Source organism: Camelina sativa, chromosome 16 (assembly GCF_030686135.1).
Source record: "Camelina sativa cultivar CO46 ecotype springtype chromosome 16, ASM3068613v1".
NCBI classification, from domain to species: domain Eukaryota; kingdom Viridiplantae; phylum Streptophyta; class Magnoliopsida; order Brassicales; family Brassicaceae; genus Camelina; species Camelina sativa.
The window spans coordinates 5,697,020-5,723,953 of record NC_141895.1 but is presented as its reverse complement, the minus strand read 5'-3'; the positions used below and the strand labels follow the sequence as shown (position 1 = coordinate 5,723,953).

Genomic DNA, 26,934 nt, shown 5'->3' with positions numbered 1-26,934 from the left:
TCCTTTCTAGCAACTCAACAACACTTTTGGTGCCACGATGAATTTAACCTAAAATCAGAAACTAGGTAGCTAATCTAGTTTAGGCTTTAAGAACAACAATAAATGAAGAACAGAATAGATCAACCCCAAATCTAAAACACCATAGTTAGAGAATCATAAAACCCTTTGAAACCCAAAAGCCAGTAGAGAAACTACTCAGCCATAGAGAAACAGAAACAGCAAATCAAAGATGAAGAAGACATAATTGAATTGCAAAAGAAATAAAGAGGGTTTAGAAATCTTCTCCAAGGTGTCAAGAAGGATTAGAGATCTTCTCCCAAAGTTACATTTTGGATCGGCCAGTCCCGAACCCAAAGCAACTTTTCCTTTTTCGTTTTAAACCGACTTTTAGGGTTTTATTTTAGTATTTAAGGATGAGGCACGACCTCTAGAAAGACAACTATTATTCTACGCAGCCTTTGAGAACAATAGAAGGAGTGAAATTTTCTGAGACAACTGCACTTTTGGTGCCACGATGAACAGAAGAAGTGAAATTTTCCGAGACAGGCTCTACAACAACGACGGGATCGGCCGATCTATAGGGGGGATTGGTCAATCCAACTTCTCTGGGGATCAAAATCGAATTATCAGAATAAATAGGACTGGTCGATCTATGCTCAAGACTGATCGATCTTGGCTCTGCGGAAGCCAAACATAAGTTGATCACAGCACAAATCAGCTCATCTTCAATCCCATCATGGAGTGTTATAGCATTGCCTGACTCTTTATGCTTAGAGCTAGAAGAAACAGCAGAGACTCTCTTATCAATGGAATCAACACGTGAACTCAACCTCTCAAATTTCCCATTCAATTCATTGTACATGCTATCAATTTTGACATTAATCTCAGCAGAACTTTTCTCATGGCCGTCCTGTAGTGCTTTCATCATCAATTCGAGTTTGTTATCTTGTGGAGCTGCAGATGGAGTGTGGTATCTGATATGTTACGGTTTTGACTCACTTTGACCCCGTTTATTTGATAGTTTTGTAGTTGTTTGAGTCCTTTTCAGGTTATAATATGAGGCTAGGAAGCTAAAAGCAAGGATTGGAACAGCAGGAGCAATCGGAGCAGAAAGGAGTTGAATTGGAGCAGAAAAGCTGATTTTAGACCCAGGAGCACATGCTCCCGATTTCCGAGCACATGCTCCCAACTCTATGGTTTCATGACGACACGTGGCAAGCATCTAGGCGCCGATTCCCTGCCTAATTCCCCTTATTTTAGCCGATCCTTTGTGAGAGAAAGAGGGCTGAGATCGCTTTTTAATTGGAAGATTTGAATTTGGATTCTTTCCTTATTTTTCTCTACTTGTATGCTATTTAACCTAGGGTTTTTAGGGGACAGAATATACTTTTTTCTTTTGGGTTTTGGGGCGACGTTTTTGTGAGAGGGAGAAGAACGGCTACCTTGTGAAGCATTCTCTGAACCCTTTTTATCTTTATGTCATTGAATTTCTCATCTTTTGCTATGATTCATTTCTCTATGTCTGAGTAGTTTTCTTTGCTAGATTAGGAGTTTCAAAAGGGGTTTCATGGGTTAGCAACAGAACACAAATAGGGCTTTATATAATCGATTGTCTTCACTATTGTTAGACTTAATGCTTAGGTTGATTTGATCACCCAATCTATGATTCTAGGTTTATCTATTCATCAAAAGTGTAATAGGTTGCTAGAAAAGACATTAGTGGGCAAATTATCCTAGACCTGCGAAAGTTGATGTGTAGGTGATTTGTGAACTTATCATTCCTGTTCTTTAATGCTTGTCTGCGATTCTGGGCTCAAACGACAGTTTAGGGTTTATGGACCGCCGAGCATGTGCTCCGGATGTCTGAGCATGTGCTCCGCGTTTCCGCACAGAATCGATCATATAGAGTTATTGATACCACGACAGTGGATCAGTTTATATTTATGTTTGAGTTCTAGACTGGTACTTAATCTATGCCCTGAATAGTTGTTTAGTTGCTATCTCTGAAATTCCCGAGAATTATCCCTGATTTAGTGTTTTGCTTATTGCCTTTTTATACCGTTTTAATCGCGTTACTGTTACCAAACAAACCCAACTTTGAATTGTCTTAGCTTGAAATTAAACCAATAGAACCATAGAGTAAAACTTGGTCTTCGTGGGATTCGACCCCTAAGTACTACTTCTTTGCTGTGCACTTGCAGTAGGAAAATAGGGTTTAAAACTCTGTGTATCAGTATCCTTGGACATTTGAGCTATTAAATCCAGCACCCTTGTTCTGAAATCCTTGCGGGAAGTTACCTTGTTGACTATGCGGAGGATACACTTGATCTTGAGGATTCTCGACATTGGTGCTTTTGTAAGAGAGATTAGGATAATTTCTATAATTCTGGTTAAAACCATGATTCTGATAGTTCCCTTGTCCTCCTACATAGTTCAACTCCTTTGTCCGCTCAAAACCTGAATTTACTCCAACTTGCTGATAAACACCCGTCTGCCCGTCGCACATGTTGACAGCTTGTTGATCTCTCTTCAAAAGTAGGTCTACCTTAGCAGTGAGATTCTTAATAACATATGTATTCATGGAGCTAACAACATGCACAGAACGATCATACTCATGACTATGATTGCTGTTACTTGCTGTAAGGTTTTCGATCAAGAGGTTTGCTTTAACAGCATTGTTAGTAGAAAAATCTCCTCTGCTGGCAGTGTCGAGTGCCATCTGATACTTCTGGTCAATTCTTCCATAGAAGATGTTCATAAGATTCTCTTGTGAAAAGCCATGATGAGGACAGTCCCTCATATACTCGTTAAATCTCTCCCACGCTTCACAAAAAGACTTTGTACCACCTTGTGAGAAGGTAGTAATCTTGCTCCTTAACATTGCTGATCGTGACTTAGTGTAGAAGTGGTTTAGAAGGTAGTAATCTTGCTCCTTAACATTGCTAATCTTGCTCTACATTGCTCCCAAGAGGTAAGTGATCCTCGGTCCAAGAGATTTAGCCATCTCAAAGCCTTATTTCCTAAAGAGAATTGGAACAAAGTCAACATGAGGTAATCATATGGAACTCCATTAGACCTTGTCGTACTAGCCAATCTCTCAAAAGCTTCAATATGGTCCAGAGGGCTCTCTGATGCTAATCCATTAAACACACGATTCTGGACCAAATTGATTAGGCTATGCTTGATCTCATAATCTTGTCTCGCAGGAGCTGGTGGTTGGATCGCAGATCGATTCAGAAACAACCTGTTGTGAGCTTCTTCATCTCTCAAGGTAGCTCGCCTAGCTGGCGGTTGGGTTGGCAAACCTCTTCATTGTCTTCGGCTATATTATCAGAATCGGCTCTTGGTTTTCGGTTCTCTCATTCTAGTCGTGCTAACTCCTCGTTTCGCAGATTTTGCAAATCAGTAGGCTTGTGGCTTCTTGTTTGCATAAACCTGAAACACAAGAGAAAGAGCTTAAGAACTAATTAGTAAATAAAAATAAAATATATCTTAGACTAAATTCAATTCTGAAATTCTAAAGGCAACGTTTGGTCCCCGACAACGGCACCAAATTGATCAAAGGTCTATTAAAACCCAATGTGTACTCCACCACGATCTAGTGGTATCGTTGTAAGACTTCAGGATCAAATCCACAGAGACCAAACAATTGCACTATGAAACTATGAAGATCAAATATAGCTAACACAAAAGAGGAAGTTTGTGAAGCAAGTAATAATTAAACAAACAGAAAATAAATAAGTTGTTTCTAAATCAAAAAGGAAACATTGGGCACAAGGAATCTATGGGGAATATAATCTCAGACTAAGGTGGTTAGATGGGGATGCATTAGACACCGTTCTAGAACTCAAATCACGGTTGTAAAGCTAACCTACTTTTGCAGTGTTAACTATCTATGCAATGAATCCACTAAACCCTAAACCGTCGTTTGGATCTAGCAAACCAAGCAAGCAATAAAATTTCAAGTTTGATCTGTTCACAAGGTGCCTCAACTTTAACTTCCGTTGGCTAAGGTCCACCTTGCTCACCTATGTTCTTTTCTAGCAACTCAACAACACTTTTGGTGCCACGATGAATTTAACCTAAAATCAGAAACTAGGTAGCTAATCTAGTTTAGGCTTTAAGAACAACAATAGATGAAGAACAAAATAGATCAACCCCAAATCTAAAACACCATAGTTAGAGAATCATAAAACCTTTTGAAACCCAAAACCCAATAGAGAAACTACTCAGCCATAGAGAAACAGAAACAACAAATCAAAGATGAAGAAGACATAATTGAATTGCAAAAGAAATAAAGAGGGTTTAGAAATCTTCTCCAAGGTGTCAAGAAGGATTAGAGATCTTCTCCCAAAGTTACAAGTGCTCAAAGGCTGCGTAGAATAAAAGTTTTCTTTCTAGAGGTCGTGCCTCATCCTTAAATACTAAAATAAAACCCTAAAAGTCGGTTTAAAACGAAAAAGGAAAAGTTGCTTCGGGTTCGGGACTGGCTGATCCAAAATGTGGATCAGCCGATCCAAAATGTGGATCAGCCGATCCAAAATGCTTTTTTCTGTGTTTGCTTCATCTGCTTGCTAGTCCGATCAGTCTTCACCAAAATGGCTCCAGATGCTAGTTTTCATCCCCAAAACACTCAGTTTCCTTCAAAAGCAACCTAGAACCTGTACAAACTCATAAAAGACTAAAAAGACTCTAAAAGCACACTTTGACTCAGTAAAAGACTCAAAACAAACCTAAAAACTATGGTTAAACCTATAAAATACAGACACATCACGGACCATGGAACAGAATGGCCGTGTATGAAACATGTATTTTTCTTCTATCTTAACCTATGAATGAATGTATGATGAACAAACAAACAAACATAGGCTAAGATGATCAGATGCAGTGAAAGGTGTTTCAATACCCTTACGATGTTGTAGCATAAAGGATGTCAATCTATAAAGAGTGTGATATGTAAGCAGTCAAGATGTGATCAATGCATTCAAGTTAAGCCAAATATCAAGTTGGTTTATTTCTAACAACCTAATGACAATAATGAAATGCAGAAGATTAAAGCATTTTAAGACAGTACTAATGCATAATTAAACAGTAGAACAAATGCAATAAACTATGCTAAGAAATAGAAAACTACTAACAAATGCAACTAAGAGCAAACTGAAATAAAACAGAACAATGCATAAACAGGTAAGTAAACTGGAGCTCGGCCTAGCACTCGGTCGAGTGCATTGTCGAGTGGGTGGTCGAGTTGACTTGCGGATGAAAAACAGAGACAGGACAACAATGAAAACAGGGTAAAAACTAGGTTTAGATATTTTTCCCCTAAAAAGTGCTCTCTTTTGCGGCCATAGATTACAATAGGTTTATATAGGAAGAAAGGAAATCCCTAAAATGGTTAGAGGAAAAAATAGAGAGGTGGCTCACAACTTGACCATGTGCTCGGTCGAGTGCATGGTCGAGTAACCTCTTCTTCTGCTTCTTCCAATGGTCGAGTACTTGATCTGGGATGATATATTTTCAGTAAAATCGGAATAAATCTTGAAATACACCTCCGATTGACATGAAACTACTGGCATTGGAAAGATAACTCAATTCTCTACAACTCTCGTGAAGAAGGCTGAAGCTGAATCGCAACAAAAGATCTTCATTTGAATGGATCTTTGAGGAGCTCGTTATGAATTCGAACATGTACTCGACCGTGTGCCTGCTCGAGTGGTATGGTCGAGTGCCTTCTTTTCCCTTCCTGATACGTCCAATCCTCTTGTTTACCTCCAGAAATAACACCAAGTCCTTCCTTATCCTTTTAGAGCTCCATAACACCTAATAATACTCCAAATGCACAAATGTATGCAATGCATTCTTCTAAACATCCTAAGTGCATATTTGGACAGAAATGGCTATAAAACTTAAGGAATCACTTCTATATGATGCAAAAAATAAACTAAACAAGGCCTACAATATGGTAAAATATGGTGACATCAGTGTACCGCCGGATGGACGATGTACCGCGGGATCACGGACGGATTGGAAAAAGGGTACGAACGGAACGTGAAAGTCGAGTGTCACGGACGAGAGGTCCGGGGATGGACGCAAAAATATTAAGTCTTGGTCAGGAGGACCGAGGACTGCCGAGAAAATAGGCTCGCGGACGAATGGGTCGTTCTGCGGACAAGCACGGGAGCTTAGGACGCAAGAGAGACACGGGAAGGACGAGGAAGCGGAAGAGTCTCTGCATGGGAGCTCAACGCCACATGTCACGCGATTAAGCCTCCTCTGCCAGCGTTTGAGATTCACGTGCGCGTGGGGGAGAGTACATGCAATTTTTTTTTACACTTGTCAAGCGAAAATTGCCATTTGCCTAAGCCAAAGAATCGAGTGTGGGCTTATAAATAGACCCTCTTGGATCTTCATTTTTGACTATACTCTCTCTAAACACCAAAACTTTGCCAAAAATTTCTCTCAAATCTTTGTGAAGAAATTCAAGAGATTTTCGAGTGAAGAGGAAGAAGAAGAGAAGATCTCGGCGGGAGGAGCTAAAGATCACGGGGAAGTGCTGTCAGATCGGCGTGGTGTAGTGAAGTTCCAGTCGGCCAAGAGTCTCCAAAGCTAAGGTGACTTGTGGATTTTGGGGTTTGGGAGGTGTGTGAGCTCTCTAGCTCTCGCATCAGCCCTTGTGTGTTGCATGGTTCTTGTTGCATGTAGATCTAGAGGGTTGCATGTAGTCAAGAGGAGTTCATGGGGTTGGTTTAAGCATTCATGGGGGAAGAATTGGCTTTTTCTTAGGCTAGATGCAAGTGTGAAATGCCTTGCATGCTAGATCTAAGAATTTTAAAACTTGACTTGGGTAAAAATTAATTCTTAAACCTCATGCAAGTGTGAAATGCCTTGCATGATTGATTTTTAGAATTTTAAGAATTTTTCCAAGGGTGGAAATAATTTTTTTAAACTCTCAAGCAAGTGTGAAATTCCTTGCATGTTGAGTTTGAGGTTTAAAAGAATTTTTCAAGGGTGGAAAGTATTTTTTAAAAAACTCATGCAAGTGTGGAAGGCCTTGCATGATCAATTTTGGAATTTTTGGTGGTATAATATGCATGTTAAATTTTATAATTTAATTTTACACAATTTTTGGGAGAGGTTAACCTCGATTCGATGGGAGATCGGTCTATGGTGTGGGTGATTTTTGGTGAGTCCATATGTGAATTTCCGGGATGGAAAGAGCCATATGAGGGACCCAAAGATTTTGGATGAATAAGTTAACCTCGATATTGTAATGGGTGGTTGTTGGTGAGGCCATGCGAGAATCTCCGGGTAGGAAAGAGTCGTATGGGTACCCAAAACCAAAGGAACATAACCTCATGGTTTTGATGGAAGATCAAACCATTGGAGTGTTATTTTCTAAGGACATGCGAGAATCTCCAGGTTGGAAAGAGCCTCATGCATGTGAGAAAGTTGGGGTTTAAATGCATGGAAAAATTTATAACTAAAAGACTTAAAACTTTGGGGTTGGGAGCATATAGGATGCATGCATGATAGGATTTTCTTAAGTTGCATGATTTATTTCTTGTGGCTTAAGTTTGTGTGCGGATTGTTGTGGCTGGCATGTTTCCTTGCATTTTGTGTGGTTTTGTTTGTGCTTAATTCTTGGAGTCTTGAGTCCTAGAGTTAAGTGTTGTCCTAGCTAGATCGTGGGTTAAATGTCTCGATTCGTAGCTAGAGGTCGAACTATGTTCCTGACATGTGTGTGGAAGTCCGGTGAGCTAATCCAGAGGGATCTCATGGCAGGACGAATTCAGGTCTAGCTAGCTACTAGCCTGAACCGCATGACGATGCGGCACGGTATACGCGGTTGTTTACCTGGGATGGGTAACGACGCGAAGGATTTGGGGTGTGTCTGGTTGGTTGCCTTTGTGGTATCAACGCGGAAGAGTGTTGGGACAGGACAGAGGATCGATGGGCCCTAGGTTGTGGTGGTATCTTTAGGATCAGATGTTCTCCCTAGGTCGATTGTGATATCCCTGGGTGAGGTTTGGTAGTGTCAGTCATGGTGCGGATACCTGACGTCGGAGTCAAGCGTGGTCTATCTATCTTGATACACGACTAGCTCTTTCCACTTTGGCAGTGATTGAAAGGTGAAGTGGCGTGGAGGCCAAGTTAGAGTCAAGGTCTAGACGAGTCGGGTCTTGTTTGTTCCTTGTTTGATTGATTGTGTGTGCATTGTTTGCTTGCTTGCTTAACTTCCACATTGCGTGCATTGATTGTGGGGTAGTGGATTGGGTAGTTGGATGGGTTGTTAAGATAGCATGTTATAGGGAGATAACATGTTAGAGGGTTGCCCAACTCACTGAGTGATCTTAGATTACTTACCCCTCTCCACAATTGTTTTTCTTGCAGGGAAAGTTAGGAGGGTAGTGCCGAGTTTAATGGATCGGATAGGATGTTTCGTGTTGTGTTGTAAAGTCCTTTTTTCTTGTTTTACTTGTTTGTTTTCTTTATGATAAGTTGGATCCAACGATTTTTATTTTGTGTTCTATTGATTTTGTAAACATTATATTATATAATAAATCGATTATTTTCATATATAATGCGGGCAAGTGGAGCTGGTACGGATTATTCCGGGCCAGCATAACGCCACGTACAGACCGACGGTTGCAAAGCCTAAGGAATGTACATAGCGGATAGATGGTTGCCAGTGGACCGGCTGGGGGTCCTAATTCGTTGGTGGAGCCTCGGCTGGATCGCAGGCAATCGTCTGATTGTGACGTCCACCGGGCCGGTCCCCGGTTAGTCTGGCCGTGTGGGCGGTTCGGGGGCGTTACAGTGCGTACCGGTGAAACGACCATACCCAAATTCTCAATCCTCACACATGACACAAGGGAAACAATCTCAGTGGTACCCCATAATTCCCACGAGACAACCAGCGTAGAAATCAATCTTCACAAAAATACCACAAATACAAATAACCACAGTCATACGAACGTACTTCAGCTCCACAAGCACCTCACATTCATAGACTCCAATCACCCTCTATCATATTCCTTCGACAACCGACCGGACAAGCCACTAGACACTAACTTCCAAGCAAGATTTGCTGATTAACATATCACCAAACACCACCTCATCTAGTTATTGAGTCACACAACCACCTCTTCCCTCTTTTCTTCCCTCTTCTCTTCTCTCTTCTCTCACTTTTCAATAACAATCACATATCACTGAAATATAAATCACAAACACTCACGATACCTAATCGGGTTTGGTTTAAAAACAACTCCTAAACCAACCAATAAATCTCACGAACAACCTCCACAACACGACACGTGAACATTAGCCACACAAGTCAATGACCCTCAATTTCACGACAAAGAAACTTCAAGTTCTAGACTTTCATAACACGTTACACTCGACGGAACAAACTGTGCGCAACAACGATTCATGCTTGATCCCCTCTTTATCCCACGCCAAGACCACCTCGACCCTGTCTCCTCTCACGTCCCACACTTTAGCTCTTTCTCTAACCCAAAACCAAATTCATCCCCTCTATTCCTCTTACCACCATCGAGCTTCTCTCTCTCCTTTCATCCCTATTGTGGCGACCATCCCCTAGAGAAGACAATAGGCGTAGAGTGATTTAAAGGGAACAATGGGGTTTTTCTTGGTTTAATTCAATTAAACCAAAATTTAGCTAAACCATTAATTAAACCACTCCTCGGTATAATTAAGAAATCGACCAAGTTAATATATAAATCAACAAGAATTAAAACAGATTCACTCCAATTCCTAGACATAACTCAAATATTCAATTATCTCGGGCATTATAATTCTCCCCCACTAACAAGTGTAACAACCCATTCTGTGGACTCCACTAGCTCCCCATGGACCCCAAGCTGGCCCTGCACGGCATCGATCCTAACCTCTCACTATAGATATCTAAATCCACAAGTGGGTAATTGGTGCGCCAGACGGTCATCGAACCCTGGTCCCCACCCTTTAACAACCTTCCCACAGGAGAAGCTGTCACCAATTAATTTATGTGACAACCCGTCTCGTGGACCCCACTAGCCCCTCTAGCCGCCCCCATGGACTCCAAGCTGGGCCTGCAGGGCATCGATTGTAACCCCTCACTGTGGACATCCAAATCCACCAGTAGGTTATTGGTGCGCTAGGCATTCTTCGAACCCTGGTCCCCACCCTTTAACAACCTTCTCACAGGACAAGCTGTCACCAGTTGATCTGCAGGTCAATATTATATTCATCCACAGATTACCGACGGATATCCAAATTTTGTCAATATTATATTCATCGGTTTCCTGTCGGTTATTTCTGACGGATTTAAGCTTAAAACTCTTAACTTCATAATTTTTATTAACAAATATGCATATATTATATATTATATACTAACCATGAAATTATTTGTGAAAATAAACATCTATATGATTAAAGTAGAGAAAAAATAATTTCAAAGACAAATAGCTACTTACATATAAGATGTAATACTACACCATAAGTACTTTAAGTAAACAACCTATTTTCTATAAAAACACAAATTTTGAAGAATGTAATTTAAAAGAAGAGTAGTTAGTCATTGAAAACTCATCTTTTATACAAATCTTATAAAAAAAGTGCATTATGGAGCTAAGATAGGAATATTTTACAATATCCACATGTAAACCGTTAGTTATCCGTCAGAAAAACTAACGGATTACCAACGGATTTTGTCCCTCAGTAATTTTCTGACGAACAACCGACAAACTAATCTTCTGTCAGATATTCGTCGGTAAACCGTCGGTAATTACCGACATATTAGTGCCGTCAATAAATTCGTCAGTTATTTCCTTGTTTTCTTGTAGTTATTGTTTCGTCATCAGCCCCACACCATGCACAACCCAAATCACATGTTATACCCCACCGTCTCAAATTTGACGAGACGGAAAGACATCCAGACAAAACTTGCAACATAAAAAATATTGTATTTTAGGTGGGCATTTAACCTGCCAAACACTGGCCAAAAGAGGAATAATCTCTAGACCACACCCAAGAACCTGAAAGGTCTGTGGTACTGCCCTTCGTGCCATATGATATCCGTACTTAACCGTATACTTTCCAAATTTTGTAAAATGCCTCTATACTTCCTTTTCTCACGCATTAATCAAAACATTTGATAACAAAAAAAAAGGAGAAGAAAAACCAAAACAATTTAATGTTGTAGGCACGTCCCTTGTCTGATCATTTACTTCATTATACTGTATTTTGTTACCATTAAATAATCATGAGCCATTTATTTTTGTATGATGAAGTTTTTATTTTTACTCAACTTGTCCAGTTTCGCATTATTTATTAATCACAGCGTTCAAGACGTGCTTGGGAATAAACATTTCATCAACAACCTGTTGGCGGTATCTTTTAGGCTTTTCTCAACTTGGGACTGCTAATTTATCACAACAAGTAGTATATAATATATTAGAGCTTTTAAAGTCCTTATTTTTCTATATATGAGTTAAAAACCTCTGTCCATTTCCGAGACCTTCGCATTTGTTTTTTTACTTGGAAATGGAGGGTCATCATGGGATTCTGTTGGTGTTGATCTTTGCGAGTTTTTCCATTAGACATCTTGTTCAAGCACAGCATGACCAACAAGGTATCTTCGTTCTACTAGTTATATATTCTGTTTGTATATAATATAATAAAAAGTAGGGCAATTCTCACAAATAGATTAAAAATGAGTTTTATAACCTAAGATTGTGGTCACCTTGTCACCATTAAAATTTGGACATTGTTTTAATGTTTTGTTGTGTGTGTTATAGAAAAAAGGTTCAGATAAAAAATTGTTCTCAAGAGTGGGGGAATGCCGTATTTGATTAGTATACTTGAGCTGTCTTTCATTAGGCTTGCAATGCTGGTTTTGGAAATTAATCTCTTTTTCCCATTGTTTGATATTTTCTGGTCTTGTTAGGATTCATCAGCTTGGATTGTGGATTACCCACGAAAGAGTCTTATCTCGAACCAATATCCAAATTGAAATTCTCATCAGATGCCGAATTCATCCAAAGTGGAAAAAGTGGTAAAGTTGCCAAAGATTCGTTATCAGATTACAAGCAATATAATGTTTTGAGATACTTTCCCGGTGGCGACGGACTACGAAACTGCTACAATTTGAAAGCAATTATGAGATCATTCACAAGCCAAAGTCGAACACTTTACAGATTTGTCTCGTCAAGACGGGAGAAACAACATTGGAACTACGGCCACTAAAAGATGGCCTATATCTTACTCAAAGCGGCTCTTTAAGACTCTCAGAACGGTTGTTCTATCAGAATGACTATGCTCCTGGTCTACGGTACGTCAGCTTAACTTAAATACGATTTATTGCCAACCACAGCAACTAAACGTCTATCATATTTTTATCGATTTATTGAATGATAAAAACGACTAAAATAACTAGGATCCTCGAGATAATAACCTTAAGACTACATAATGGAACATCTTTGTGATCGCTGCGTTGGCTTTTTCTCATTTAACAAGTAAGATTTGTTCAGATTAAGAGAAAATAGGCTTGACTTCTATGTCAAATTAACAGCTGATGAATAGAATAACTAAATTATGAAAATAACATAATTAACCGAATCGATTACAAATGTTTTTTTTTTTAAACGCCAATAGATAGATGAAGAATTTTTTTCTCTAATTTAGTTATAATTTTAAAATTTGCCGGATAAATTTAGTCAATCACTTATTATGTTTTTACGTTTTATCATTCACAACAAGTTTTTATGAATGGTATGTACTCAGCGGGATCACATTCTCAAAACGTGAAAAAGTTGTATATATACCATTCAAAAGGGGCGGATCCACTTTGATCAAAGTCAAAGGTGGACCATGTAAACCATATGACAACACAAATCATTTAATTTGAATAGAATTTAGTAACGTTAAAGTGGCATATTGGTAAAAAATACACCAGCTTAATAATGAAATACTCATGTGTTTGATCCCCTCATCTCTACCATTTTTATAGTTTTTGCACCCAGTGTGAACTTTGGCTAGATCCTCTATTTCAACCCCAATATATATTCCAATTTATATTTTCATAGTTTTAAGAATTATCACTAGATATGTATTTTTACCAACATTTTGTCAGTTTGTGTAAGTAATACTCAAAAGAGAAAATTCTTATCCAAATTTCAGTGCTTTAAAAGTGAAAAGACATTATTTACTCTCTCCTCTTCAACCAACATAATCGCCATCCTTTCAATTAAAATAATTAGTGAAAAAACTATATAACTACTGATTGAAATTTTTGTTATGGCCATCAAAACTTTAATTAAAGAAGAGATAAGTGTAGGGGTACTATTGGTAACCACTGTTACTTTTGGCTTTAGAGATTCTGACTTTAAAATTTTAGCTGCAGAAATTATTATTATAAATGCATTACATGTATAAACTTTAACTGTTAAAATTAGTAACAAACAACTTTCTAAGCTAGTTATATGAGCAAACAAAAATCCATTAATTACTAATCAATATATTGTTTTGAATGTTACTCTCTATATAAACATTAATTTTATAAATTCTTTTACACCATCATTAATGTTGATGATGAAAATATAAATAAATTATTATTATTATGAAAATGGATCTTAAAAGAAAATAAAATAAGAATATTTAATTTATAAAAATAATAGATGTAATATATATATATATATATATATATATATTTGTGGAGAGCTTTTAAATATAATGGAAGGGAAAAAATAAAGCTTTTATATTTGTTTAGTTTTTTTGTCAACTAGAATTTGTTTAGTTTTAAAGGCTGGTATTTGAGGCTTTAAAAAATGAGAAAAAAAAAAAAGTGGTTTTCAAAGCATTAAAAAAAAAGTAAATACAGGGAAGTGTCTTTAGTGGTTATAACACCACCTTTGCGACTGATCCCAGCAGAGTTCAACTCCACTAATTATGATACCTCGTGTTATAGGGATTGGCTAAGAATTCGGACCTTGTCAATTCATGATAACAAAAAAAAAAGTAAATACAGAAAAAGTGTGATTGGCAAATAAATGGTTGTCAACGCTTAAAGTATTTAAAGTCTTAAAACTTCATGCACCAATCAGCCCCGTAATAACGTCCCAACCGCCACTTTTAATGGACCCCACATCCTTGTATAGGCCCGTAAATCCACCTTTATCTGACGACAGTTTGCTATGTAGAGGAGGTTTAAAGACTTGTTTACCGATTCTACAAATCATTACATGATATGTCATTTTTCTTTATTTTCACTCACACAGTTCCGACAATCACTTCTGGAAACATCACCCATCTTCAATTCGCTCCAGCTCAAGCACGTTTAACTGTAGAGTCTCTCAGGATGATTAACCAAAAACATAAGTGCAATTTGGTGACATAGGTGACCAAATCAGTTCTTTCAAACCTCTCCACTTTTACCACCGTATTTCCTAAAATCGGAGTGTTACAAATCTAGTAAAGCGTTAGAAATAAAATCAAATTTGAAAATAATGTTAGATACGTATGATACTTTGTACAATAAATTTAGTATCAAATTCTTCCAATTCTAAAGCGGACTACTTAGCTCATTCTTTGAGATAACTTGTTTCAGAAGTTTCTTTGTAAACTCATTTGCTCCGGATTGGGCTTTCCCTCGAGGAGTAATATTCTAATTAATGTGTGGTTGACAAAAAAATCAAATTATTACAATGTTGTTTTCATTGATTTCTAACCCCTATAATAACATAAAATTTTAAAAAATATTGAGATGCATAAATATACAGGAAGATGAGAAAATGATTACTAAGATGATAATCTAAAACAACAACAACAACAACAAAAAATAACAACAAAAAAAAAAAAACCAAACAGATATATCTAATATTTAGGATATAGTGAAAGAATATGAGTGAAATGAATATTGTTAGGATGGGAAGTGATGGGAGTTACAATTAGAAAATAAACAAATTATGGGAATTCCAATTCAAATTTATTGAGTGTTAAAGAATCTAGAGAGTGGAGAAATATAGTTAATACATAATTTCACTTTTATATCAAAGTGTGGTTAATTTAGAAATATGTTTGTCAGTTTTATATTAAACTGTGAGTTAAGTGTATATGATTAAATGTGTTTTGTTTGTAGCTTAGTTTAATTAGAAATATTTTTTTTAGAAGTTTTGTTTAGTTACATTGCCAAGTAGATCAATCAGTAGTTATATAGTTTTTTCACTAAATATTTTAATTGAAAGGATGGCGATTATGTTGGTTGAAGAGGAGAGAGTAAATAATGTCTTTTCACTTTTAAAGCACTGAAATTTGGATAAGAATTTTCTCTTTTGAGTATCACTTACACAAACTGACAAAATGTTGGTAAAAATACATATCTAGTGAAAATTCTTAAAACTATGAAAATATAAATTGGAATATTTTTTTAGAAGTTTTGTTTAGTTACATTGCCAAGTAGATCAATAAAGAGAGAGTTAAATTTTACTTTTTAAAGAAAAATATTTGGGTTCACCCTTAGGGTTTAGGATGAACCATTTTATTCACCTCCTATTTTTTTAATCAATTTCAGAATTTTTCTGCGTAAATTTAAAAAAAATTTCTGTAAAACTAATGTTATCTTATATGAAACTTTCAGGAAAGAATATAACAGTTTAAAAAAATTATAAGTAATCGGAAATATCGTTGATAAATTTTAAGTTTTAATCCCTAATCACTTGTTGCCACAAGTCATTGCAATGAATTAATGCAATCAAGCAAAATCCATTAGCACACTAAGAATTCATGTAATCAAACAGTCTAAGCAAGACAAGCTTTTTTTAAAAGTTGATCTTATTGGAATGAATACAACCTCGCTATATAAGGAAATGCTATCTATTCATTTACGATCATATAGCTGTACATATCTCTAATTGATATCGTTATTGTAATTAGACATTTAAGTCTATAGCTTCTTCACCAAGTCTAGGTCTGAATATATCTTTGCCTTTGTGGCTTGTTAATAACACAAGAAAACATTCAGTCTCTTTCTGTTCATGGTATCAGAGCCATCACGGCAAAACAAAAATGAGTGAACAAGTTCAGAACAGTGAGAATGTGAGAAACGAGTCAGGGGCTGATGTCAGAAAAACTAACTCGACATATCAGTTGTCTGCAACTGAAAATCCTGGCAGAATCATTGCTCAGGTGCAATTCACCGGTGAATATTTTGATGAATGGGCGCAAGCAATCAGATCTGCTTTGCGTGTGAAGAAAAAGTTTGGATATGTTGATGGGACTGTGGAGGAGCCAAAGGAGGACGCACCGGAGTATGAGGATTGGATGTCCGTCAACTCCATGGTGGCTTTATGGATTCTCAACACCATCGAACCAAAGGTGCGTAGGACACTTGGTAACAAAGACAACCCGAAGGATCTATGGCAGGAGATCAAAGATCGCTTTTCTGAAGGCAATGGGCCAAGAATTCAAGAGATCAAGGCTAAGTTAGCAAACTGTCATCAACAAGGGATGAGCCTTATTGATTACTTTGGAAAATTACAGATCCTGTGGGAGGATCTGTTGAACTATGATCAGTTCCCGATGTGTCAATGCAGTGGATGTACCTGCGACTTGCGTCTTCAGTTGGAGAAGAAAAGAGAGGATGATAAGGTGCATCAGTTTCTTCTTGGTCTTAACGATGAAGTTTATGGTGGTCTCTGCACAACAATCATCAGCAGCGAGCCACTCCCAAACCTGAATCAAGTTTATTCCAAGGTGAAAGCAGTGGAACGTGTACGTACGGTGATGAGGAATCGAGAGGAGCAAGGCACACAAGCTGCAGCCTTTGCAGTACAACTCGCGAAACCTTTTGAAGCACCAGAATATAAAAGCAAGCTTCTCTGCTCTCATTGCAAACGACGTGGCCATACCAAGGACTCATGTTTTCAACTGGTTGGTTATCCACAATGGTGGGGTGAGAGAGGAGGCAAATCAGTTCGTGGCCGTGGATCTGGGGGAGTTGCAAGAGCTAATGCAACGCAGGTCTTAGGATCTGAAGATCACAGCGCCGAAGCTTCAAGGAGTGGTTTCACTGGTCTCAATAATGATCAGTGGAAGACATTGATGCAGCTCCTCGAAAACCAGAACAAGGGGCCATCGAATCGACTAAGTGGTAAGCCTGATTCTCTTGACTGGGTTCTTGATATTGGCGCTTCTAATCATATGACAAGTAGTTCTGCCTTTCTTAGTGATATAACAACAATCCTATCCTGTCAAATTGGTCTTCCTGATGGTCATACGACTACAACAGACAAGAAAGGGACAGTTTGTTTCGATGATAATTTCTCATTGCAGAATGTATTGTTGGTTCCTCAGTTGCGTTGTAATCTGATCTATGTTTCACAACTCGTAAAGGACTGCGATTGTGTGATGCAAGTTGTTAACATCGGGTGTGTGCTACAGGACCGTACAATGAGGGCATTGATTGGCGCAGGTGAATTACGAGAAGGTCTATATTTCTTCCGACGCATAGGAATTTTTTCTGCTTTTTGCATGAATAACAATGGAGCCGAAGATACTTGGCACCAGAGGCTTGGCCATCTGTCAAATGGCGTCTATGATTTGCTTTCCAGTTCTTAGGAAACGAGTTTCTGATTTTTCATCTTGTGTGTATGTTTGCGAGCTAAACAAACTCGCGATACGTTTCATTCAAGTATTAATAAAGCGTCGAGGATTTTTGAATTAGTACACTTGGATGTATGGCGACCCTATCGCACCTCTAGTACCTGCAACTCCAACTACTTTCTAACCATTGTTGATGATTTTTCACGCGGGACTTGGGTATATTTTCTCCACGACAAAGCTCAAGTCAAGAATATATTTTCCCGCTTTATGAAACTTGTTTCTCGCCAGTTTGATAAGCAAGTTCAAATTGTCCGAAGTGACAACGGCACCGAATTTGTGTGTATGCGTGACATGTTTGCTGAACACGGTATCATTCATCAAACGTCATGCGTCGGTACACCACAACAAAACGGGAGAGCAGAGAGGAAGCACCGTCACTTATTAAACGTTGCTCGAGCTCTGCTTTTTCAATCCAATCTACCTGTGAAATTTTGGGGCGAGAGCATTTTAAATGCTACTTATGTCATCAATCGCACGCCCTCTCCGTTACTCCAAGGAAAAACCCCTTATGAACTGCTTTACGGTGTTGCTCCGGAGTATGATAATCTCAAGGTCTTTGGTTGTTTAGCCTATGCTCACAATCAACAGCGGGGTGGTGACAAATTCGCCTCTAGAAGTATGAAATGCATTTTTGTTGGATATCCATTTGGCAAGAAAGGTTGGACTCTGTTTGATCTCAACACAGAGCAAATCTTTGTCTCTCGTGATGTAGTATTTGTTGAGGGTGTGTTTCCGTCTTATGATCTGTCTCATGGTGCTTCTCAAGTTGATGTCAACTTAGATGGTGATTGGCTTCCTGATGAATCCCCATCATCTCCTACTACTGGTGACTCAAGTCTCGTTCCGGATGTTGATGTACCTAGTGACGGCATTGTTCACTCTCAATCATCATCTGGGCCTCTTGATCCAACACCAGAAAATGAGCCAGAAAACTCTATTAGTCATGGGCCTGAGCCCAGCCCAGCAGAACATCAACGTCTTCTTCTTCCACTGATACTCATCACACGGTTGACCCCGACGATTCCAATGACAGGGAGGGTTCCTCCGACGATGAACCTACACCGGTTGAAGCACTGGGTCGTGGACAGCGAGCAAAGCAACCTTCAATTAAGCTGAAGGATTTTGTGCTCCGTACGGTGACTGCTGGTCTGATTTTGCCGGAACCCACCTGTCCTTTCCCAATTTTGGACATTCTGACCTCTGAGGAATTATCTCCACAGCACCGCGCTTTTCTCATATCCCTTACTCACAGCACCGAACCCACCATTTTCCGAGATGCGATGACTGACACGCGGTGGACTGCAGCCATGGGGTCCGAAATTGATGCTCATGGCATTAATCACACATGGGACATCACTGAATTACCAAAAGGTAATAAAACTCTAGGATGAAAATGGGTATACCGAATCAAATATCTTGCCGACGACACCATTGAGCGCTATAAAGCGCGTTTAGTAGTTCTTGGCAACAACCAAAAGGAGGGTGTCGATTATTCAGAAACCTTCGCCCATGTGGTCAAGACGACTACCATTCGAACCACACTCAAGGTTGCTGCTGCTCGAAATTGGTCTTTACATCAATTGGATGTACATAACGCATTCTTACATGGCGATTTGAATGAGGAAATTTATATGAAATTGCCTCCGGGTTTTCATCCTGAGAATGGTGAACGCAACCTTGTTTGTCGCCTTCGGAAATCTCTTTATGGCCTTCGACAGGCGCCTCGATGCTGGTTCAAGAAACTGCAGACAGCATTACTTCGGTATGGTTTCAAACAATCTTATTGAGATTACTCGTTATTCACATTACAACGAGGTGCTATTCAGCTTTACGTTTTGGTTTATGTGGATGACTTAGTCATTACGGGAAGCTGCTTAGAAACAATTTTAGAGTTCAAAGAGTATTTGAGTACTTGTTTTCACATGAAAGATCTCGGGGCTCTTAAATATTTTTTGGGTATAGAGGTCACAAGGAGAACCGATGGGATTTTCCTCAACCAAAGGAAATATGCACTCGATATTATCCAAGAAATTGGTCTTCTCAACTGTCAACCTGAAACGTTCCCCATGGAACAGCAACACAGTCTTGGTCGCATCAACAGCCCTCTATTAGCTGAACCCGCGCGGTATCGCCGCCTGGTTGGACGCCTGATCTACCTTCTTGCCAGAAGACCGGATCTGACGTACTCAGTTCACATTCTGTCTTAGTTAATGCAACGACCAACACATGCTCATTGGGATGCTTCTCTTCGCGTGGTACGCTACCTACAGGGTTCCCCTGGCCAAGGTATTCTTTTAAGTTCAGATAATGACCTGCAGCTCACTGGTTGGTGTGATGCAGACTGGGCGGGTTGCCCTGTTAATCGCCGCTCACTCACTGGCTGGTTTGTCTCCCTTGGCAACTCGCCCTTATCTTGGAGATCAAAGAAACAGAATGTTGTCTCCATGTCCTCGGTGGAAGCAGAGTATCGCAGTATGTCTTTAACACTTCGTGAGCTCAAATGGTTAAAAGGTTTGTTAGAAGATTTAGGTGTCCAGCAAGCCCAACCGATTGATCTGCATTGCGACAGTCAAGCAGCGATTCATATAGCTGTAAATCCAGTCTTCCATGAGCGTACGAAGCATGTCGAACTCGACTGTCACAACGTGCGTGACACAGCTAAAGCTCGACTCATTCGAATTCGTTTTGTTCATTTGGTGTCTCAGCTTGCGGATGTTTTCACCAAAGCCTTAGGACGTCGGGATTTCAAAGGTCTCATTGGCAAGTTGGACCTTCACGATCCTCAGTCTCCAACTTGAGGGAGGGTATTGGAATGAATACAACCTCGCTATATAAGGAAATGCTATCTATTCATTTATGATCATATAGCTGTACATATCTCTAATTGATATCGTTATTGTAATTAGGCATTTAAGTCTATAGCTTCTTCACCAAGTCTAGGTCTGTATATATCTTTGCTTTTGTGGCTTGTTAATAACACAAGAAAACATTCAGTCTCTTTCTGTTCAGATCTCAAACTTAATCAAGACTAACAAGATTTGAATGCAAAAAAAGCCGAAAAATGAATTTGAGGGGTTTAAATCGATAGATGAAAGGCGACCTCTCAGGTTAAGGTAGTTGACTTGACTATTGTTTAATCTTTGAAGTTCATGCCAAGATTAATCCACCCCATCATACTGATTTGCTAAATATGCATGAACTTCAAAGATTACCTCTCAGTTTAAGGTAATTGACTTGACTAATTTTGATTAATCCACTCCATCATACTACTTTGCTAAATATGCAATTTACAAAAACTTCCGTTCGATTTGATAAATAAATAAAAAAAACTTTCCGTTCGTATTCACAAGTAAGCTAGCATTAAATCCAAGTCTAACTAGCCACTAAAAAACACTAAATATTAGTAATTTTTAGCTAGGATTGCAAAGCTCTTACTGAATTCAATAGATTATATATGGACAATGGCGAGGAATGGATGTAGAGAAATCATTAATTATATGATTTTCTCCACTAAATACATCTTCTATTTCTGACAGGTATCCAGATGACGTCTACGATCGTATATGGAGTGTAACTAGTCCTTGGACTGGGAGTGATGAGAAAGTGATAAACACTACTCTCACCGTAAACGTATCAAATCCCTTTGAACCACCAAAGGCTGTATTTAGGACAGCTTGGACGCCGAGAAATTCTAACAAGCCATTGCAAATTTACGTGTATTCAGGGATCCCTGAAAAAATTTATGCATACCTTCATTTTGCTGAGATTCAATCCCTACAGCCCAATGATACCAGGGAATTCGACATTTTATTGGATGAAAGTACTATTAGCGCAGCTTATAGTCCTAAGATGTTACAAATAGATACCGTATACAACAAATCTCCCATGCAAGGATACGTGCTGAAGCTAGTGAAAACAAAGAGGTCAACTCTACCACCAATTCTCAATGCTATTGAGACTTACATTGTTATGGAGTTTCCATATTCAGAAACAAATCCTAATGATGGTACGTTACTACGCATCTCTTGCTGACCGTTTTTGTTGATACTAATTTTTGATGTCTTTATCTTTTATATGATCAGTCGCTGCTCTCAAGAATATCCAAAGTACTTATAGACTGAAGATAATCAGTTGGCAAGGAGATCCTTGTCTCCCTGAACTATGGAAATGGAAAGGTATAGAGTGCAGTTATACAAATAAGTCTATTCCACCAAGAATCATTTCCTTGTAAGATTATTCAAATCCTACTTTTATTGGTGAATCGTCTGTCCCTTAACTATATCAGTTTACTTGAAATGTTTTGCCATGTAATTAACCAGAGTCTTACCGGGAAACCAATTGAGAGGAAGCATAGCGCCAAGCATACAAAACTTGACCGAGTTGCGGAAACTGTAAGGTTTCTCAATTTTTAGATGAAAGTTTAGTTTCATTCGTGTTACTTTGTTATAAGAAAAATACCCTAAAATAGAAAGAAAAAAAAACAAGCGGTTATAACTATTAAAACATGTCTTATTACAAATAAAAAACTGACTCCAACGAATTATAAACTTTCTACAATCCCAGGGATTTATCAAGTAATAGTTTGTCTGGAGAAGTGCCTGAGTTTTTAGCCAACATGAAATCCTTGTTGAGCATGTAAGTACTCCAAACCAACATTTATTAATTTTCTTTATATTTTTGTATTCAGCTTGATTTAGTTTCATAATCCGAGTTCCATATATACTTCATGCAGTAACTTAAGTTTTAACAAACTTAAAGGTACAATTCCTCAGGCCCTTCGCGAAAGAGAAAAGAATGGGCTAGAACTAACGTAAGAAACTTCAAATATATTATCTTCATACAGTTTTCTTTGTTCACTTGTCTTTTCCATTTGTGCTTTGCAGTTTTCAAGGAAACTCAAAGATTTGTCAGGCTGATAAATGCAAAACTAGTAACACAAGAGTACTTGTACCGATTGTTGCATCAATTGCTTCCCTGATCGTTATTGTAGCTGTGGTAGTTATCTTTTTAGTTACCAGAAGGAAAAGAATGTTGAAAGGTACGTACAAGATATCCTACAATACCATAGCATACTAAGATCCCATAGAGTTTAATTTTCTAGTTTTATAGTAAGTAATACCTATGATATAGTTCGTCGCAGATCACCCATAGGCGGAGCCAATATAGGATTATGTGGGTCAAATGACCCTGGTGAATTTTTAAAACTGGTTAAATTTTTAAAGAAAAAATCAAATTGACCCTAGTAAAATAGCACAATTGACCATTATAAAAAAATTTAACAACATAATTGACACCTTAAAATTTATTTTGACCCTGATAAACTAATTTCCTAACTCTGCCACTGAGATCACCAATTACTAAGTCAGTAATTTTAACCAAAAAGAGAAGCTTTACGTATTCGGAAGTGATAGCACTGACAAATAACTTTGAAAGAGTTCTTGGAGAAGGCGGATTTGGAGTCGTCTATCATGGCTCTTTGAATGATACAGAACATGTAGCTGATGATACAGAACATGTAGCTGTTAAACTGCTCCCTCAATCATCCACACAAGGGTATAAGCAATTCAAAGCAGAGGTAAATACAACCAGAATATCCTCTCCAAATCTCGTGTTACATCATATGAGTGTTTATAAAATCCTCATGTATATATATATCTTCTATAATTAGAAAAGGTTTTTCTTAACTTTGTCTAACAATGTGACATTTGACACTCTACTTTTAATTCTGACACATGTCATCCTAATTAATTTTGAATTTAACATTATATTTTTCATTTGATTTATTTGGATTTTATGTGGTGTATAGTTTGTTAAAAAAGATAATTGTTATATAGTTTGCTTTTTGAATTTTTTTCTACATTGTTACAAAAATATATTCCTTCTATTTTTTAGTTTTAGCATCTAATAATATATTTCATAATGAAATCATACACCATAAAACCTAAAAAAAACACTGATCAACCCAACTAAAAAATATAAACAAATTCAAACCAAGTAAAAATAGAAAATGGTTTCATACTTTTCAAGTAAAAACTGAAACCAAATTAATTTATGATAGACTAATTTAAAAATATAGAAGATTTACTAATATATATATATATATATCACATTATATTCAATAATAATATATAATGTATTAAAGACAAAATTAAAATTTGTATTTAATAGTATTCTATAAGTCACAATTTGACTATCTTTAAAACAGATGTACTAAAAAATGATAACATAACATTATTCTTTTATCTCCTCCATGAAATAACAGAAAACAATAGTTTCACAATTAATTTATTGTTAATTATACTATTTATTTTCAAATGATCAGAAATAGAGACAATTTATAGAAGAAAAACATATTTATATTAAATTTGACATACTGGCTGAATTTGACACACTTTTATTTCAATTAGTTAGACTTAGAGTATGAGATATTTGTTTGGTGATATTGTTTCAATAAATTATTTAAAATTGACTTATCATATTAGAAAATTATTTGTTGTAAACTATTTCTTTTATATATGAAAAGAAAATTAATATATAAGACAACATAATTTATCTATCAAAATAATGTCTTACATATTTTTTTCTTAGAATGCTTATCAGTTTTTTTTTTCAAAAAACCAAACTATAAATAAATTAATTTATCTTAATTAATTAACAAACATACAAAATTTAACTAAATTTGGTGTAACTCATTGTCCTATTACTATAAAATGGTTTCATACATTTTGTAACATCCGCAAACCAAAATGTGTATTTTGGGAATGAGGGTCGATCGAGAGCCCTTACGGTTCTAACTAATCTTACATTTTTCTTTCTAGATTACTTATCAGTTTTTTATCAAAATAATGAAGTAAGACAACATAAAATTATCTATCAAATTAACTATTTAACGAAAATACCATATATAGTTGATTTTGCTATAAGTAATGGTCTTAAAACATATTGATTGAATAATTTCAACAATATATTGTAATAAAAAGTATTTAGTAATATGTACTTTAACTTTTCTCTTTTTCGTGACCCTTCTATGAAACACTATATAACATATATAAATTATAAATTGTAGTTGAACCGTAGTATTATGAATATTATTTTTTAAGACATATATTAACAATTACATCTGAACATTCCATATATAAATGAATAAAATTTTCAATTTATATTTCAAGTTAATAATGCATACATAAACCACACATCGCGTGGGCTACTTTCTAGTTGCGATGGTGCAGACGCCGGATTATTGACCCGCTTTTTCGATTCTGCTGGAGGATTTTTCATTGCTCCGATCTTCTTTTCCTTCCTTCTCCCTAACCAGGATTCCACGAGACGTCAATGCAAGGGCTGATTGTCTTGCTTGTTCTTCAAGAACTCTAATTTCTGAATCCTCTTTTGTAAACTCTTTTGCTCCAGTTTGAGCGACAAATCTTGGAGTTTTATTTTAATTTATTAATGTTTGGTTGGAAAAAAAAAAAAAAAAGTTTTGTAACAAAATTTATAGACGAATGGATGCTATGCTAGCACGTCCGGCTTAGCACCTTTATCAACAGTTCGATATATATACTTTTGCGGGTTGTGACAACAATCCAGTTATAAATCCTCATGTATATATATATATATATATATAGTTGAGAACGCGTGCAATAGACACAAAACAGTAAAACTAAATACATTAATTGGCTTTGAATTTTAAATTTTAACAAGGTTGAGTTGCTTTTGAGGGTTCACCACACAAATTTGGTAAGCCTCGTTGGATATTGTAACGAAGAAGACCACTTGGCCCTCGTCTATGAGTATGCTTCCAACGGGGACTTAAAACAGCACCTCTCAGGTAAATGTGCATTTGGACATAACTATTAGCGCTAAAGAGTAAGCACTCGTTAGATTTTATGCTTCTTAAGCCGATGATAAAATACAAGGCTAGTAAAAAGAAGTTGACCTTTATATCATAGCAAATACAGGAGAATCAGACGGAGTTGCTTTGAGTTGGGCAAGTAGACTTAGAATCATTACCGAGAGTGCACAAGGTATGCCGATTAATTGATTGTTGCGCATTCCCTTACATTTAACTAGGAAAATGCATTACGTGTTGGTTACTTAAAGGAATATATATGATACAATAGGATTGGAGTATTTACACACTGGATACGAACCCCCAATGATCCACAGAGATGTCAAAACTACAAATATACTTCTTGGCGAGAACAACCAGGCAAAACTCGCTGATTTCGGACTCTCTAGATCTTTTCCAGTTGGAGTTGAATCTCATGTGTCTACAAATGTTGCTGGTACTCCTGGATATCTTGACCCTGAGTAAGCATTATTAGGTCAAATCAAACTACAACATCTATATTAATTTTTTTTTATGGTAAAGATTGTAAAAATGACTTGTTGTGCAGATATTATCGAACAAACTGGTTGTCTGAGAAGAGTGATGTATACAGCTTGGGGATTGTATTGTTGGAGATGATCACAAACAAACCCGTGATTCAGAAATCTCGTGAAAAACCTCACATAGCAGAATGGGTGGGATGTATGCTTACGAAGGGAGATATTGAGAACATTATGGATCTAAATTTAAATGGAGATTATGACTCAGGTTCTGTTTGGAAGGCTCTTGAGCTTGCTATGTCGTGCGTCAATCCCTCTTCTTCGGGAAGACCAAGTATGTCTCAAGTTGTTATTGAGTTAAAGGAATGTCTTGTCTGTGAGAATTCAAGGAAAGGAGGACGATCAGACATGGATTCAAAGAGTTCCCTTGATTTAAGTACTAGCTTCACTACTGATGTTACCCCTGATGCAAGGTAGTCTCTACAAAGCAAAATCACCTTATGCAAATTTTAAATCTTCGTCAGTTCCATACAATGTGACATGATTAAATTTTGTGTAAAATCTCTCTTTTTACCATAAGTGCCTGTATGCAATAATCGCATTACAACCTGAAACTTTTTTAAGACAAAGGTTCTTTGTCTAATTTTCATTATAATATATTGACAACAACAAGTTATATGGGAAAAAAGGGACCAGATTCTTTATTTTATTCTGCTGTATACCCTATTGACTAGCGCGGCTATGCTGGCTTATATATTCGATAACTGTCCTCTCTAATCAAGCTAGTCACTCATATTCTAACATCATCGTTTCCCAAGTTGGCTTCTCCTTTTAAAGTATGGTTCATAATAATGTACTTCGGCTTCAGGTGGCACTTCAAAATATTGAGCTTAAAAAATATTTTTTGTTTACGGTGTTTTTTTCTTTCCACCTCAACCAATCAATAAG

General features: G+C 37.3%; 1 non-coding gene and 1 pseudogene across 2 annotated transcripts; both read left to right on the top strand.

Moving 5' to 3' along the window:
- The first annotated feature begins 2,774 nt into the window (after positions 1 to 2,774).
- LOC147925161 (small nucleolar RNA R71) lies at positions 2,775 to 2,881 on the top strand. Its single transcript, XR_015585561.1, has one exon. It is a non-coding gene; the product is annotated as a small nucleolar RNA R71 (small nucleolar RNA).
- An 8,574-nt stretch (positions 2,882 to 11,455) lies between these two features.
- LOC104753433 (putative LRR receptor-like serine/threonine-protein kinase At2g28960) lies at positions 11,456 to 26,591 on the top strand (annotated as a pseudogene). Its single transcript, XR_015583532.1, has 13 exons — positions 11,456 to 11,632; positions 11,948 to 12,331; positions 21,195 to 21,664; positions 21,741 to 21,885; positions 21,978 to 22,049; positions 22,222 to 22,293; positions 22,391 to 22,468; positions 22,542 to 22,700; positions 23,005 to 23,233; positions 25,360 to 25,486; positions 25,617 to 25,682; positions 25,779 to 25,968; positions 26,055 to 26,591. The product of XR_015583532.1 is annotated as a putative LRR receptor-like serine/threonine-protein kinase At2g28960 (transcript).
- Positions 26,592 to 26,934: the final 343 nt, after the last annotated feature.